This window comes from Columba livia, chromosome 1 (assembly GCF_036013475.1).
Source record: "Columba livia isolate bColLiv1 breed racing homer chromosome 1, bColLiv1.pat.W.v2, whole genome shotgun sequence".
NCBI lineage: Eukaryota > Metazoa > Chordata > Aves > Columbiformes > Columbidae > Columba > Columba livia.
In genome coordinates, this window is record NC_088602.1 from 167174451 (window position 1) to 167189082 (window position 14632).

General features: G+C 44.1%; 1 long non-coding RNA gene across 1 annotated transcript in view; it reads left to right on the forward strand.

The window, feature by feature from the left end:
* The window catches only part of LOC135576651 (uncharacterized), a 33725-nt gene extending 21885 nt beyond the window's left edge, over positions 1 to 11840 (forward strand). The window contains exon 3 of the long non-coding RNA XR_010468438.1: positions 5494 to 11840. This is a non-coding gene — a long non-coding RNA (uncharacterized LOC135576651). The remainder of the gene's footprint in view (positions 1 to 5493) is intronic.
* The last annotated feature ends 2792 nt before the right edge of the window (positions 11841 to 14632 follow it).

Genomic DNA, 14632 nt, shown 5'->3' on the forward strand with positions numbered 1-14632 from the left:
CCTGGACATGTTCCTGTGCGACCTCACCTAGGCGTTCCTGCTCCAGCAGGGGGATTGGACTAGATGATCTTTTGAGGTCCCTTCCAATCCCAAACATACTGTGATACTGTGATACTGTGATATTTCCCCAGCAATTCAAGAAATGTAGCCCAAAATAAATCCTCATCCTTCCTACAACAGGCTGCCAGCTGTGTGGCACGGAACTGGTGGCTCATTGCCCTCACTCCGCACCTCTTTTCATTTCCCATGGCTTCTTGCTCCACAGATTCCCTGTGATCTTTTCTGAAACCCCATCAAGCCCAAATGCTTCCCTTTACTGAGCTGTGGAGAAACCCCAACCCCTTCTGAAAACTGTTCCCATAAATCACCATAACTAAAGACTATTCACACCCCTGGCACCCCTACTCCCATTGCTTTCCACTTTAATGAGCCTGTCCTTTTAAGCAGATTACTGAGAATTATGGAAAGTTCTTTTTCATACAATGCATCCCAAAACAACTTGCTATCGAAGACTGGGCCTTCTTGATTCAGGATAGCAAAAGTTCTTCCTAGAAATTTCCCAGTGCTTGGTTACACAGATTTTTCGATTAAGACAATAAAGTCACAAGTGTTTTCCTTAGATCATATACGATATCACCAGATAACAAGAACCCAGATATGCAGATAATTGCTGACAGTAATATTAGTGTGCCTGAAAAACATGTACGTGTTTGCTTTGCCCACACACCCACAGAGGGTGCTGGGGTTCTTGGTCATGACAACGACATCAGAGCAGCAGGTTGGAGCATTGACACAGTAGGTAGAGAGCTACTAATGCAAAAGGAGGGCAGCTTCACTTCTTTAAGGAAGATAGTTCAATGTAATGGTGATATAATTTTAATCAAAAACATACAAACCATAGTCACCTGGAATGGGACATTTATTAGTTAATAAAAGTAAACAATAACTTAACACAGCTGAAGCAGTAGAGCTGGTGCTTTGCTGGCTTGCTTGGTTGAAATCTGATGTGTTGCATTGCAATGTACTCAGAAATGTCTTTATTTATTGTTGTATTAGTGATTCTTCATTTGGACTTGTCCTGGTTTCAGCTGGGATAGAGTCAATTTGCTTCCTAGTAGCTGATATAGTGCTGTGTTTTGGATTTAGTATGAGAAGAATGTTGATAATACACTGATGTTTTGGTTGTTGCTAAGCAATGTTTAAACCAAGTCAGGGACTTTTCAGATGGGAGGCTGGAGATGCACAAGAATTTGGGAGGGGGCACAGCCAGGACAGCTGACCCAAAATGGCAACAGGCATATTCCATACAATATGATGTCATGCTCAGCACATTATACTGGGGGAAGAAGCAGGAAGGGGTGTATGTTTGAAGTAATGGTGTTTGTCTTCCCAAATAACCATTACATGTGATGGAGTCCTGCTGTTCTGGAGATGGCTGAACATCTGCCTGCCCATGGGAACCAATAAATGAATCTCCTGTTTTGCCTTGCTTGTGTATGCAGCTTTTGCTTTACCTGTTAAATTGTCTTTATCTCAACCCATGAGTTTTCTCACTTTTACCCTTCCATTTCTCTTCCTCATCCCATCAGGGAGGAATGAACAAGCAGCTGTGTGGTGCTTAGTTGCCAGCTGGGGTTAAACCACAACAGGATGACACAAAGCTAATACACATAAGTATACAGAGAAGACCAAATTCTCTGCCAATATAAATCATGTTATTAATAGAAGGAGGTAATTTCCATTTACTGACACCCTGCCCAGTCCAGCCTCAACCTAGACTTCCTGATGATAGCCAAGCGATACCATGTAAATTTGGTACTTTCTGGCTATATTTTCTGTTAGATAGTTGAATATTTCATAGAAAATCGTGACTGCATTTGAAAAGTGGCAGAAAGAACTCTTTAAGAATTTAGGTTTCTAGGTCATACACAAAAGCTGAGAATTCACAAATCAGTTGGCATCTACATGAAAAGAAGATAGTCTTCAATGAGCCATATATGTTGTACTGAAGTACTGGCAAAAATATTCTTAATGTCTTTACAGTGTTATTATTAGATGCTACTTTAATTCACGTTCATGCATAGGGCAATGCAAGTTATTTTATTTAGTTTTTTATTTACTACATCATTATTGCACACAGACAAAAAAAACCTTCATGCTTTTCCTTATGGACGTCTCTCTGGAGAGACATACTATTATAATTTCCAGTTCAGTACATATTGTTGTGTACGACCAAAAGATTTATATCCTAGTCGTGTTTTTATTGGATATACTAACTTACTTGGCTTTGATGCTGTGTTCTGTATAAAAAATATATTTTATATTTTGATGTCCTCATGGTGGCAGTAGGAGATTTTACAAGAGAGTTTGCAGGAATCGATGATCCAGTAGTAAACAGCCTCATTAGGTCTTCAAGAGGAAAAGCTGCCTAACATGTAGTACCATTACTTATTTTGTTTGCTCCATTCAAACACAACCCAAGTGACACATTCTCATTTAAACACATCAGATAAATAACCAGGAATCATGAGCTCTTCAAGAAGCAGTGATAGAAGCCAGCCGTTGCCTGAAACACAGAAATTTCCTTCCATAAAGTTTTTTTAAGAGGAGAAAGGAAGAAGCGTAAAGGAAGAAGCGTAAAGGAAGAGGAAAGCTACAGACAAAGCACCCCTGTCTGTGCCCTTCAGACAGCAGAATACACCAGGCACCAACCATGTCCACGAGCACTTCGCCACCAGTGTCAGGGTCTTCATCCTGCCCTGCCTTGGGGAACAAGAAGACATTATATCCATGATGATCAGAGGCCATCTGTTGGTGACAGCAGGCAAGCTGGTCTGTGTAGGAGGCAGGAGCAAAGCTGCTGTGTTGCTGACATGCAGCACTGAGAACACGCTCTTCCTGTGTTCTCACCTGCCTCATAGCGTGCTGCAGCTGGGCAGTGTGAAAACAAGACATTATTCCCCTCTGTCTCCTCTTGCTGTGTGCTTGGGCACTGTGTCCAACTTTGCTCACTTGACTGCCTGTCCACTGAGGACATGAGATGGCTGGGACATCCATAGCCTGGAATGGGACATCTGTAGTCTGGACTGGGTCGCCCCAGTGCCCGGGCTGGGCATCCCCAGCAGCACCAGCCCTGCTTGGGGGTGGCCAAGGAGGCACACCAGGTCCCAGGAGGGGCAACAAGGGTGGCTCTAGGCTGTGCTGGTGACCATGGCAGTGTGAGGATCACAGGTAGCAAGAGACTCCAGAGCTGGCCATGGTGGGGGCTTTGGGTGCCGGCATGCCACCAGCAGAGACTGTCTTGGTCCTGCGGACATTATGGTGCCAAAGTGTCTGTGGTGCAATTGGAGAAGCACTAAAAAGGCAAAAGAAAAAAACCCAGGGAAGCACAGGTACACATATACCACGAAGGGACATGAGTGAATAGATGCATAGTTGCTGCCTCTGCTGACCTCACCTTCATTCGGCTTGTGGCTGACACGGCAGCCATGTTAACTAGGGGTGATTAATGAGAGATTTAAACAGCTCAACAAGTCTGCTGGGTATTTGTCCTTAAAAATTAAACAGCAGTACTTAAAAGTGTTAATAGGGATTTAAGAGAGATTAAAAAAAAAAATAAAATATCTCTTTCCACCGAACTGCCAGAGGTTCCTTAAAAATTATGTTACAGGAAATGAATGCCTGGAAGTGGGGCAGAATGGAAACATTCACTACCCATATCGCAGAGACAGACTCTGCTGCACAAATTCTTAGGAAGAGAAGTTACAAATGCCAATAGCCTGATCCTTATCCTGCGCTTACCCTGGTGTAAAGGAGGAGCAGCTCCACAGGGAGCTCAGGGAGTTAAACCCACTGTAATACTGATTTTCACAAGACCTGAATCACCCCATCTTGTGCCCAACCCAGAACAGTGAGCTGAGACTGATAAAACTGTTGCTGTGGCTGTTGTGAAATAAGTGATCTTGGTCAAAACCAGGATACTTCTGAAAATGAAACAAAAAAAATGTAGTAGGACCTTAATAACTGGGAACATGCACCAGCTATTGTTTCACAGACTGAAATAATAAACCTGTATTAAGGCTATCAGAAAATGAATTTGGAGCATTAAAAATTTATAAAGCCCTATTGAGTCCCTAGGAAGATCATTACTAGGCAACATATTGCTGTAGTTCCCGTCAGAAGATGCTGAAATGGTTCAGACCCGGCTTCATATCAGCTGAGCTCCCTCCACCCTCCTGGTGCAGAACAGGGACCCTACTGAACACTTCAGTGCCATGAAATGTCTTTGTGACAGAAGATCTTTGCCACCGTGAGGAGGCAAGTCAGCAGGAGGCTGCTGAGGCACGTGGGGTGGGAGGACGGAGGTCACCAGTTATCAGCATCCCTCGGGTTGAACCACAGACAGCCTGGTTATTTCCCACATTTGCTAATCAGTGTCGCTTTGACCTTTCCTTTAATGCAAGTCAGCACTTTTCCCCTCTACTTAGCAGGTTGAATCTGACTCAAAATGCCCCACGGGAAACACTTCAAATAAACAGGTTTCATAGAAATTGCTTGACTCTAAAATGGCTTAGTATTTCATAGGTACAGCTACGGACTTCGTTCAGTGTGACTACCCTTTTTATGGTGCGTGCAGTTTTCTCATTTACTGCTGGGTGGTTTTGTAGCAAAAGTACTCGGGGCTCACAGTCTCCTCAAGGCTCAGCCTTTCTCTTTCAGCCATAACACTGAATATGACACTTTCTCTGCAATAGCTTCTGTAGTTTTGAATAGGGAAAATAATACACCACCTCTCAGAAGTACTAAAAAGCTCCATTCCTCCTGTTTATGAAGTACTTTGCATTTTCAAGAGAAGGTGCAATGTGCTGTAAATGCAAATTATTGAGAGTTATTACTCATGTAAATAAAAGGTACTTTTTATTTGGCGGGTCTCAGACAAAGTATAACAGTCACGTCAAATGTGTGCTTTGTTAGTAACAGATGGTTGAAAGGAAAACCAAGACCCCAAACTGTCAGATTTCCTATCGAAACTATACACAAATGTATTGGCAGAGGTCAGCGTTAGGCCTAAGGCTCTGTTAAATGTTAGATAGGATTTACTAGGCTGTTGCTCTTTCAGCAAGATTTATCACCAAAAGGCTGTTTCGTTTCTTATGTCCTCATATCCATTGCTTTATATTGTGTCAGTTGTTTAAATATTTGTGCGCATTCAGGAGCCGCAATTTCATTTCTCTAACAGAAAAATGTTGCAGCTGGCAGTGGCTCTGGGCCAATAACACACAGGATGTTAGAGCAGCCCTGTGTGCAGTGCTCCTCTGCCCCAGCAATCTGGACTATGTTTTTGTAAATTTATTTGATCATGGCGATCATGAATATTACAAATTAACATCAGTAAGCAGGAGCTGACATGATCTCAGTGTATCTGGGGTAATCTTTGCCACCGCTCTACTGCTCAGCTCAATCCTGACCTGCCGCACTCTTTCTTTTCTCCAGGTTGTGTTCCTTGCAAGATGACGCTGGTCGTGCACCACAGAAACTACAGATGCTAAGAGAACCAAAAAATTACCAATATTATGTATTTTGAGATTAGCAGGAAATCCAGTGAAGTTTCCCATCATTAAAGGAATATGAAATAATAATACTTTAGTAACTGACTTACAATTATGATTTTCACTAAAGCCCTGAGCATTTAGGAGTATACTTAGCTACATCCCTACTTTGCAGTGCATTCCTATGTCAGTTTAATCTCCCTCATTTGCACAAATTGCCTTTGTTTATCCTTTAAGTGAACAGTTGCTCTTGAATGTGATTGTAAGATTTGGTCCTTAGACAAAGAAAGAATTAGTGATTGAAGACTGATACAAGGTGTCAAAATGACGCTGCTTAAATTGGCAGCACTAATTTCACACACACATGCATCACATCAATCTTTGCTTTTTAACCATTTTAAAAGGTGACTCACTTCTGCACCAGGAAAAAAATTTAGCCATCATCATGGATTTTGGCCATACTGAAAGAAAAGAACAACAAAAATTAGCGTCACATAGCAAGCTATCCACACTCTGCATTTGCTAAGATAACATCCCAAATATGGCCCAGGAGGGAGGCAGGCAAACGTGAAGTTGCCTCAGTGAAGCCATTTACACAAGCAAATCGTCACCTTGCAGTGTGTAAAGCCAGATGAAGCTCATGTAACTGACCTGAAGAAAACAGTCACTTGTCTGCTGAGGAGCTGTTCAGGGGATCAGAGCAAGAGAAATCAATAGAATCAGCTTTTCTCCTGCATTTTCATCATGAGAGCGTACAGGAAATTAAATAGAATTTAATGTAACGCCATAATACCATACTGCCATTTAATTGCATGGTAATATGTCATATAAAGCATTCCCCAAAGTTTAGCCTGTTAGTTCATTTGGTTAATTGAACATTTAGCACTTCCTCTCCTGTCTCTCTACCCTCTGTTCCCTCCTCTTCGAAAGAAAAATTGATCGATTCATTCATTATTGGCTCCTGCTGCAGAATGATTCACTCTTCCTTTCCAGGGCCAGTATCCAAGTGTCATTATCTGTTTGAAGAAAAAAATAAATAAAATAAAATAAAATAATAATAATAATATGTTGAAAAAGAGGCTTTTTGAAGGAAATCACAAGCTAAAAACCATAACACTTGCAGACACCAGTACACTTCAGATTTTCACACTAGCCTCCATTTCTGCAACAAGCTAAACAAATCCATCACATCTGAGCATCCTTGCACTCAAGAGTTCAGGCTAACCTTCACTCTGCAATTACTGTTTCAGTGGTTTTAATGGTCAGGTCAGTTGGCTTAATTACATCCACCCTTCCAGCAGCCAGAGAGGAAGGCAGCTGGCCAGCACGCTCCCAGTGCGGGGCTACTGCTGCCTTCTCACAGAATCACAGAATGGCTGGGGTTAGAAGGGACTTCTGGAGATCATCTAGTCCAACCCACCTGCCATAGCAGGTTCACCTGGAGCAGATCGCACAGGAATGTGTCCAGGCAGGTTTTGAATGTCTCCAGAGACTCCACAACCTCTCTGGGTAGCCCATTCCAGTGCTCTGGCACCCTCAAAGTAAAGAAGTTTCTCCTCGTATTCAGATGGAATCTCCTAAATTTCAGTCTGTGCCTGCTGCCCCTCATCCTATCACTGGGCACCAATGAAAAGAGTCTGGTCCCATCCTCTTGACACCCACCCTTGAGGTATTTATACACATTGATAAGATCCCCTCTCAGCCTTCTCTTCTCCAGGCTGAACAGACCCAACTCCCTCAGTCTCTCCTCATAAGAAAGGTGCTCCAGATCCCTCTTCATCTTCATAGCTCTCTGCTGGACTCCCTCCAGTGGTTCCTTGTCCTTCTTAAGCTGGGGAGCCCAGAACTGGACGCAGTACTCCAGATGTGGCCTCACCAGGGCAGAGCAGATGGGGAAGACAACACCCTTTGAGCTGCTGGTCAAACTTTTCCTAATGCACCCAAGGATACCATTGGCCTTCTTGGCCACAAAGGGCACGTTGCTGGCTCATGTTCAACCTGTTGCCCACCAGGACTCCCAGGTCCTTCAGTGCTTCCCAGATGTTGCCTTTTAACCCTTGCAAAGGTGGCCACATGGGAATAGGTGGAAAACAGAGAGCATTGCAAAAATCAATGCAATACCATAATAATTTTGGCAATTTTTTAAAGAACATAAGCCCTGTAAATAATACCTACTACTTTTTGTAACTCAAAGTGCTCAGCTAGCTTAGGCAGCTGACCCTGGAGTTAAAAAAAATATATATTTCTAAAACCTGATCTGGCAGTTTGCCTCAAATTTCTGCCTGCATAACATTTGAAGTCCCATAAAAAGGCAGAAAGTAGAGGACCACACACAGAGGAACCATGACCAAAACTGGTGGAGTGCTTGTTGCAGGTGGCAAGATGGGATAGCTGTGCAAGCCTCACAGAGTGCAATGTGCAAACTCTCTGATTTCAAGCGAGAGCACTGGTCCAGTTAGCAAGTAGAGACAGGCTGGTTTATGAAGAAGACATTGCCATGTTGCTCCAGTGGCTGCTTGAGCTGTGAACAACACTGTTTTTTCTTTTTCTTGAAAGACCACAATATGTCCTTGCTGAAATGCAAAAATCTGTTATAGCTTATTTTGGCCTCTCTTGGGAACCTTGAAACAAGACAAATATGACTACTCTGTCCACACAAGGCAGAGCAAAAACACACAACTGAAAAGTTGGAAGCTGTTCTCCCTGACCTTGGGGAGGAAATTCCAAGTTCCTTTTAGCTTTGCACAGGTTTTCAGTTTTCTTGGTAGGTCGTTCACATCACAAAGTCCTCCTGTGGTAACCCTGTTCAGCCATGACCTATTCCGGGTGGCTCTGGGGAGGGGAGAGGAAGCAGTCAGCAGCGTCATTGCAGAGGCTGCTGACAGAAGAGCCCGTGACACCAGGTACAGGAGATCCTCCCCAGAATTAGGCAGGAGAGATAGCAGCCTCAGAAGAAAGTCCATCTGGTTTTCTCCTCTCCTCACCCACACCACTGAAGAGACAGCTACAAGAGGAACTCTGAAGAGACACAAACTATAATAGAAGCAGAGCTGAAGACCAAGAATCAGCTGTTAGAAATGGCCAAACAACAGCTAGACTCCAGACTAACGAGAGCACAGGGAATTATAAAGGAATTAAAGGAGGACAATGAAGGTCTGGTGCAAGAAATTGAGAAGCACAAGCAATTTCAGGAGAATTGCATGGTGATTTTAGAGAGCAGAAACATTGTTCCTGCTGCACGCAGAGTATTTTGGAGGAGGAAGAAAAGACACAAGAATGCTAGAAGCAGACAATGCTGTTAATTGAGAAGCTCATAGAAGAATTGAAGTATATTTTTATTATATATTTTTTATGCCACTCTGCTCTGCTCTGGTGAGACCTCGCCTGGAGCACTGCATCCAGCTCTGGAGTCTTCAGTACAGGAAAGAGATGGACCTGTTGGAGAGGGGCCAGAGGAGGCCACCAAGATGATCAGAGGGATGGAACAGCTCTCCTGTGAGGACAGGCTGAGAGAGTTGGGGTTGTTCAGCCTGGAGAAGAGAAGGCTCCAGGGAGACCTTATTGAGCCCTTTTAGTACTTAAAAGGGGCCTATAAGAAAGATGGGGACAGACCTTTTAGCAGGGCCTGTTGTGATAGGACAAGGGGTAATGGTTTTAAACTAAAGGAGGGGAGATTCAGGCCAAACATGAGGAAGAAATTTTTTAAAATGGGGGTGGTAAAATACTGGCACAGGTTGCCCAGGAGGTGGTAGATGCCCCATCCCTGGAGACATTCCAGGCCAGGCTGGACGGGGCTCTGAGAAACGTGATCTAGTTGAAGATGTCCCTGCTCATTGCAGGGGGTTGGACTGGATGAGCTTCAAAGATCCCTTCCAACCCAAACTATTCTATGAACTCTGGAATAGGCAATGAGATATTACTGCTTAAGACTCCCTGTGTGTGTATGAAGAGCTGCTTAAGAAATGTTCAGTTGAAGAAATGAGATTTGCCTTTGGTTTCCACTCACAAAGCCTGCAGTCACTCCTGTCTCTTATATAAGTGGTATGGTCTAATCCATTCCTGTGGATTTCCTCCTAATGATAACAACATTGCTGCTCCAAGAGGATGCAAGTGGTAAAATAAGGAGCTGTTGTGGAGAGAAAGGAGTGACCCGTCCCAGGAAGGACCTTCCTATCTGCAGATGTGGAGCTGGGCTTTGCATTTGTTGGTGATCAGTGCTGAGTGTCAATGTGATGTGGCTGTGCTGCCTTGCTCAGGAAGCAGAGAATGGAGCTGTTGAAATTTGTATTGAAGGGAGCTTTTTCCCAGTGTGTAAGTACCAGAACAATTACAGCAAACTGCAGCTACTTCATGAATTGCTGATGCTAAAGATGCTCTGACACCGTGTCCGGAAGTCCAGCCTGCAGGCTATTACAAGGTTGCCACTTTCTCAGCAGCTACAAAGTGAAGAAGTTCTAGTAGTCTTGATTATTAGGGTTATTCAGAAGAATTGTGGAGTCTAAATAGGTCAAAACTCAATAAATAGGTCAAAACTCAATAAATACTTAGGTTATATGTGCAATATTTATCAAGATGTCATTGGCGCAGGCACATATTATCAAGAATTGGGAGAAGAGGCTGAATTCTTGTGCTGCATATTCCAGAGAGATTGAATGATTGTCAGCGCTCACACACCAAGTTCGGTCTACAAGGATGGCAAATTCCTGCCATTCCTCCTCACCCAGGTGCCTTTTGAAGAAAACCTATACTGAACACCCTGGAGACTTTCTGCAGGATGGGGCTGGATGGAGGTGACCTGGTAGATGTTGCTCCCCAGCGTTACAAGTGCTGCCTCTGCACCATGTTCTGGCTGGTGGGAATCCAGCAGTGAGCAGGATGTGCTGGAGGCTGGGTTTTCCTGCTGGCAAACCTCTTGATGGTAAAGCCCCTTCACAGGCAGTTGTAAACCAGAAAGGCAACAGATTTTAGTTGTCTCTGAAGGAGAGGGCATTTAATGCTCTCATTCTGTCTAGGTCTTTTCTATGCAAATTGGGCTTTTTTTTTTTTTTTTTTCCAATGGGGAGACTTAAAATCTAATCAGAAATGGCCTATTACTGTCTTTGTTATCCTGTTGGAATGAAATTTAGACCTCCAGAAGGTAATAACCAATAAATATCATTATCTCTTTCACAGGAGTAAAGTAGTCAGAAGTAAGAGGAAGAAATACATAGACTAAACCATAGATGATGACTGGGAGCAAAGAAACATTAAAAAGATGAAGCATACCAATGTTCAGCTGCATTGGCTCATTTGTCAAAATCAGTAGCTCTCTGATAAGAAAACGCCAAATTGAAGTGTTTGTAAAACACTATGTAAAGGGTCTGTTTCTTCTGTGCTGTGATGAACAGAACACTGTGTCAACACCACCTCATGTCAAAAGATTAAAATATGCAGTTACTTGAAGAGCTATACCATTTCTGTGTGTCAGCATCGTAGGAGCAATAAAAGGAAGAGATGTAGGAGTACAGGTGGATAGAAAATAAAATGCAGCAGCGTGATTTAGATATGTTTAAAAAACAACTGACAAACCAACAGTGGGCAAATGCTAAGAAAGGATCAGACCAACAGTTGAGGAGACTGAACTTTCTTCCCACTTGTGAAGAGGATCCAACCGCAGGGCCAATGGAGATGCTAACAGGGGTTCTGCCTTTGTCAAATTAGCTTAGTGACTCAAGAAGAAGCTTCAGTTACCTTCAGGTGACTCACCTGCCAGAAGGCTACACAGCCGCAGGCACTCACACACAATTATAACATGCGGAACAGAAAAAATTCCTTGTTGAAAAGAGCACTTACTGAATTCAACACGTTGGCTGAGGCAGTTGTTCTGCTACTGTAAGGAGATTAATTCCTCGCATGCTATGTTATTACTTCTAATGTTCTGCAGCAGGTGAATCATTCGGGATTAGGAAACATAAATAAATGAGAATTTTTTCATATCTGAGTGCCTCTTTATAGTTATAAAGTCCTAATTGTTCTTTGAAATCTACTGTAGGGAGGGTCTCACCCACTGAATGCTGTGCCTAATCTAAAATGGCCCATGCTAACATTTCCTGTAGCTTGAAAACAAAATGAGAAGAGGAAAAAGAAAGGCCAAGGAGAGAAACAAGAGAAAAAGAGAGAAATGAAGGAGAAATTTGGTTATATTGTTGTTGAACCTTTGAATTGCCACTTTTGATCACTTTTTGAGAAAAAAGTAAAATGGACAAATGAGAGAGACTCTTTCATGCTTATTTCTAAACTAATATGTCTTACTGTCTCGGAAACCTACGCTGAGGATTCTGACATCTGTTCTGCGTGATAGATGTCCTATGAAATACAGATTATAATGTCTTTGTGGGAGAAGAGATTAAGCCAAAGCCTATTAAAATCAATTTAAAAAATCGTGGTGTTTTCAATGGGCTTTGTATCACATGCAAAGTAAGTGATGGAGGACTATGGAGTCTCTGCTCCCTGTCCAGCTCTACCACGGGGTTCCCAAGTCACCCCACCAGCTAATTTATGTTTTGAGCCTTAGTTCTCCTGCTTCTCTGTGTCTTCTAAAGTGCCTACCCAAAGGCATAATCAGGCTTAATGGCTCATAAGGTGACTCAAAAAAAATCTTAGAAAGTGCTATAGGAGTGCAAGGTATTCCTGGTACCCAGCAAATGTTTCCTTTTACAGCTGATTAAACACTTAATGTTTAAGATACAAGGGGCTGATGAACACAAGTGTTAATAACAGGTTCCCATATATGAGGTTTTCTCCTGTGGGTCTACTTTGAACTTCATTCCTGTGTTTATTTAGCTGTGTGTATGTGTGTGCATGGCCCTGCATGTAGCAAAGGGCGAGAAGGACCCAGCCCCTCCCTGAGGAAGCTCTGACAGAGGATCTGTGCAAATGTGCTTCCTCTTCCTTTCACTCCCCAACCTTAAGGTCAGAGGATCTGGAAAATCCTCCTCCACCCTGTGACTTGATCTGACGATTGTAAGAGAACCATGGTTCCCCCGCGCCTTCCGCTCCCCACCCTTCCCTCTCGCCACCCGGTAACCCTTTCAAGCCTTCTCCAGATCGATGCCTGTTGATCCTGGGTTCCAAGGAGGGACATGGGGGCACTGGGTGCTTGTGTTTTCACAGGCTGAGCCTCCCTGGGCATCGCCAGGGGGTAGGCTGTTTCTGTGACCCTCATGTGCCAAGGTAACACATTAAATCAGTGTCTCAAAGGTTGTTCAGGAGCATTGCTTCCTGCGTCCAGACAGACGAGGAACACTGGAAAATGTATCAATTATTAACTCAGTTGAAAAGAGTTAACTGCTTCTTAAAAATTTCTTTCTCTTTTTCATTCTTAATCACAGATATTTGGATTCAGGTCAGCTGAGTCAGGAATTCCTGCCTTTGGCTTCCGGCTCTGCTGTGGCATGAAGGGCCCCCACAGTGGCTGGTGGCACCGTGGCCACTGCTGGTGGCCAGCACAGATGGGAGCACTGGGTCTGCGAGGATGCCATTTCAGGGCTCCCAGTTTTGGGGACCTCTCCTGCTGGGGCACTTTCCCACAGTTGCTGGCACTCCCCTTAAACAACTGCTCTGGGGACTCCTAGAAGAGCCCTCAGGGAGCCCCAGGTGGAAATCACAGGAAAGTGGACAGTCAACCAGCGAATGTCTCCATGCCCACAATGTGTGTCCAGGATGGGTGCCAGGGAAAACCATGAGCACACTCTGCTCTGAGCACCCCTCAGCCCCAGCAAGGCAGCACCCTTTCCATTGCCTGCAACCCCATCCTCTGCCTCGCTGCTGTGACACAGAGAGGTGGCAGCTACATTTTGGTCCAGGGAAGGTGAAGGCTCCTGTGCCCCGTGCTCTAGACTCATAGCATGGCCCACCCCACTTTTGGAGAAATCATGAATTAGCTTTTTTGGGGGCTGGAGATTTCTCAGAAAAAAAACAAAAACAAAACAAAACAAAACAAAAAAACAAAAAACCACAACCCACTCACACACAACAACAACAACAAAAAAGGGTCACTTGGAGTTGTTTTTATATGCCTTCTGACTCCTGAGCCTTTTAGCTGCACTGGGCTTTTCTCTGCCCCCAACAGACCTAGCAGGTGACTTTTTATTTTCAGTGGGAGGCAGATTCCACAAAGAAGAACTGAGGTGCACGGCTGACTCACAGCCCAACATCCCCCTTCCCGCTACCCAAACCCGAGCATTCTTGGGTGCCATGGGGCTTCTAGATGGCAAATACCTCAGCACTTGGCCTTGGCTGCCATTTTTAACATAGTTCCAGTAAAATGGGGTGCCTGGGTTCCTAGTGGGGGGATGGCAGCAGCCACAGCAGCCACACTCACACCGCAGCCTGCGGGGCCTGGACTTCTCACCCCCGTCCTCTGAAGGAGCGGGCTCATGTCCCTGCAGAAAGGGACACAAGCACTGGGACGCCACCAGGCACAGCTTGACCTGTCCCCAGTGCCAGCCTTTGCAGCTCCCCGGCTCATTTCAGTGAAGGACCAGTTCCGTCTAGGATGGGACGGGGAAGGTGGCAGTGTCCCATCTGCTCCTCCTGGCTGTGGGTGGACAGTTGAACCAGCACTGTCCAGAGAGACTAAATGCACTCCCAAACTCTAAAAGTCCACATGCAAACCTAATTGGTTTGTATTAATCTAAATTATTTTTAAGGAACCGCCTGGGACTATTAGCATTTGTTGCTTTCATACAGAGTTGGACATTTCTGGTGTTGTGTGTAGACTTTGCCTCCTTAAAATGGAGCAGAAGGTACTCCATAAAGAACAAATTCAATGTGCTCCTCAATTTCTCCTCTCAGTCTAGACTGAGTAAACATTTTAGGTCCTCTCAGTGTTCATGGTCTACATTAAAAAAGCTGAGACCAATAGAGGTTAGTATAGTTCTTCTGTAGAGTGACTTATGGACACACAGGCCAGGGACATGGCAGCAATATGTCTGACCCACAGCAAAAGTACTTTCTAATGTTAGCATTGACCCAGTCGAATTACACAGAGATGCCTGTGTAATTATCCCTCTTTGAAAGGCCATTCACTAAACATATATGTG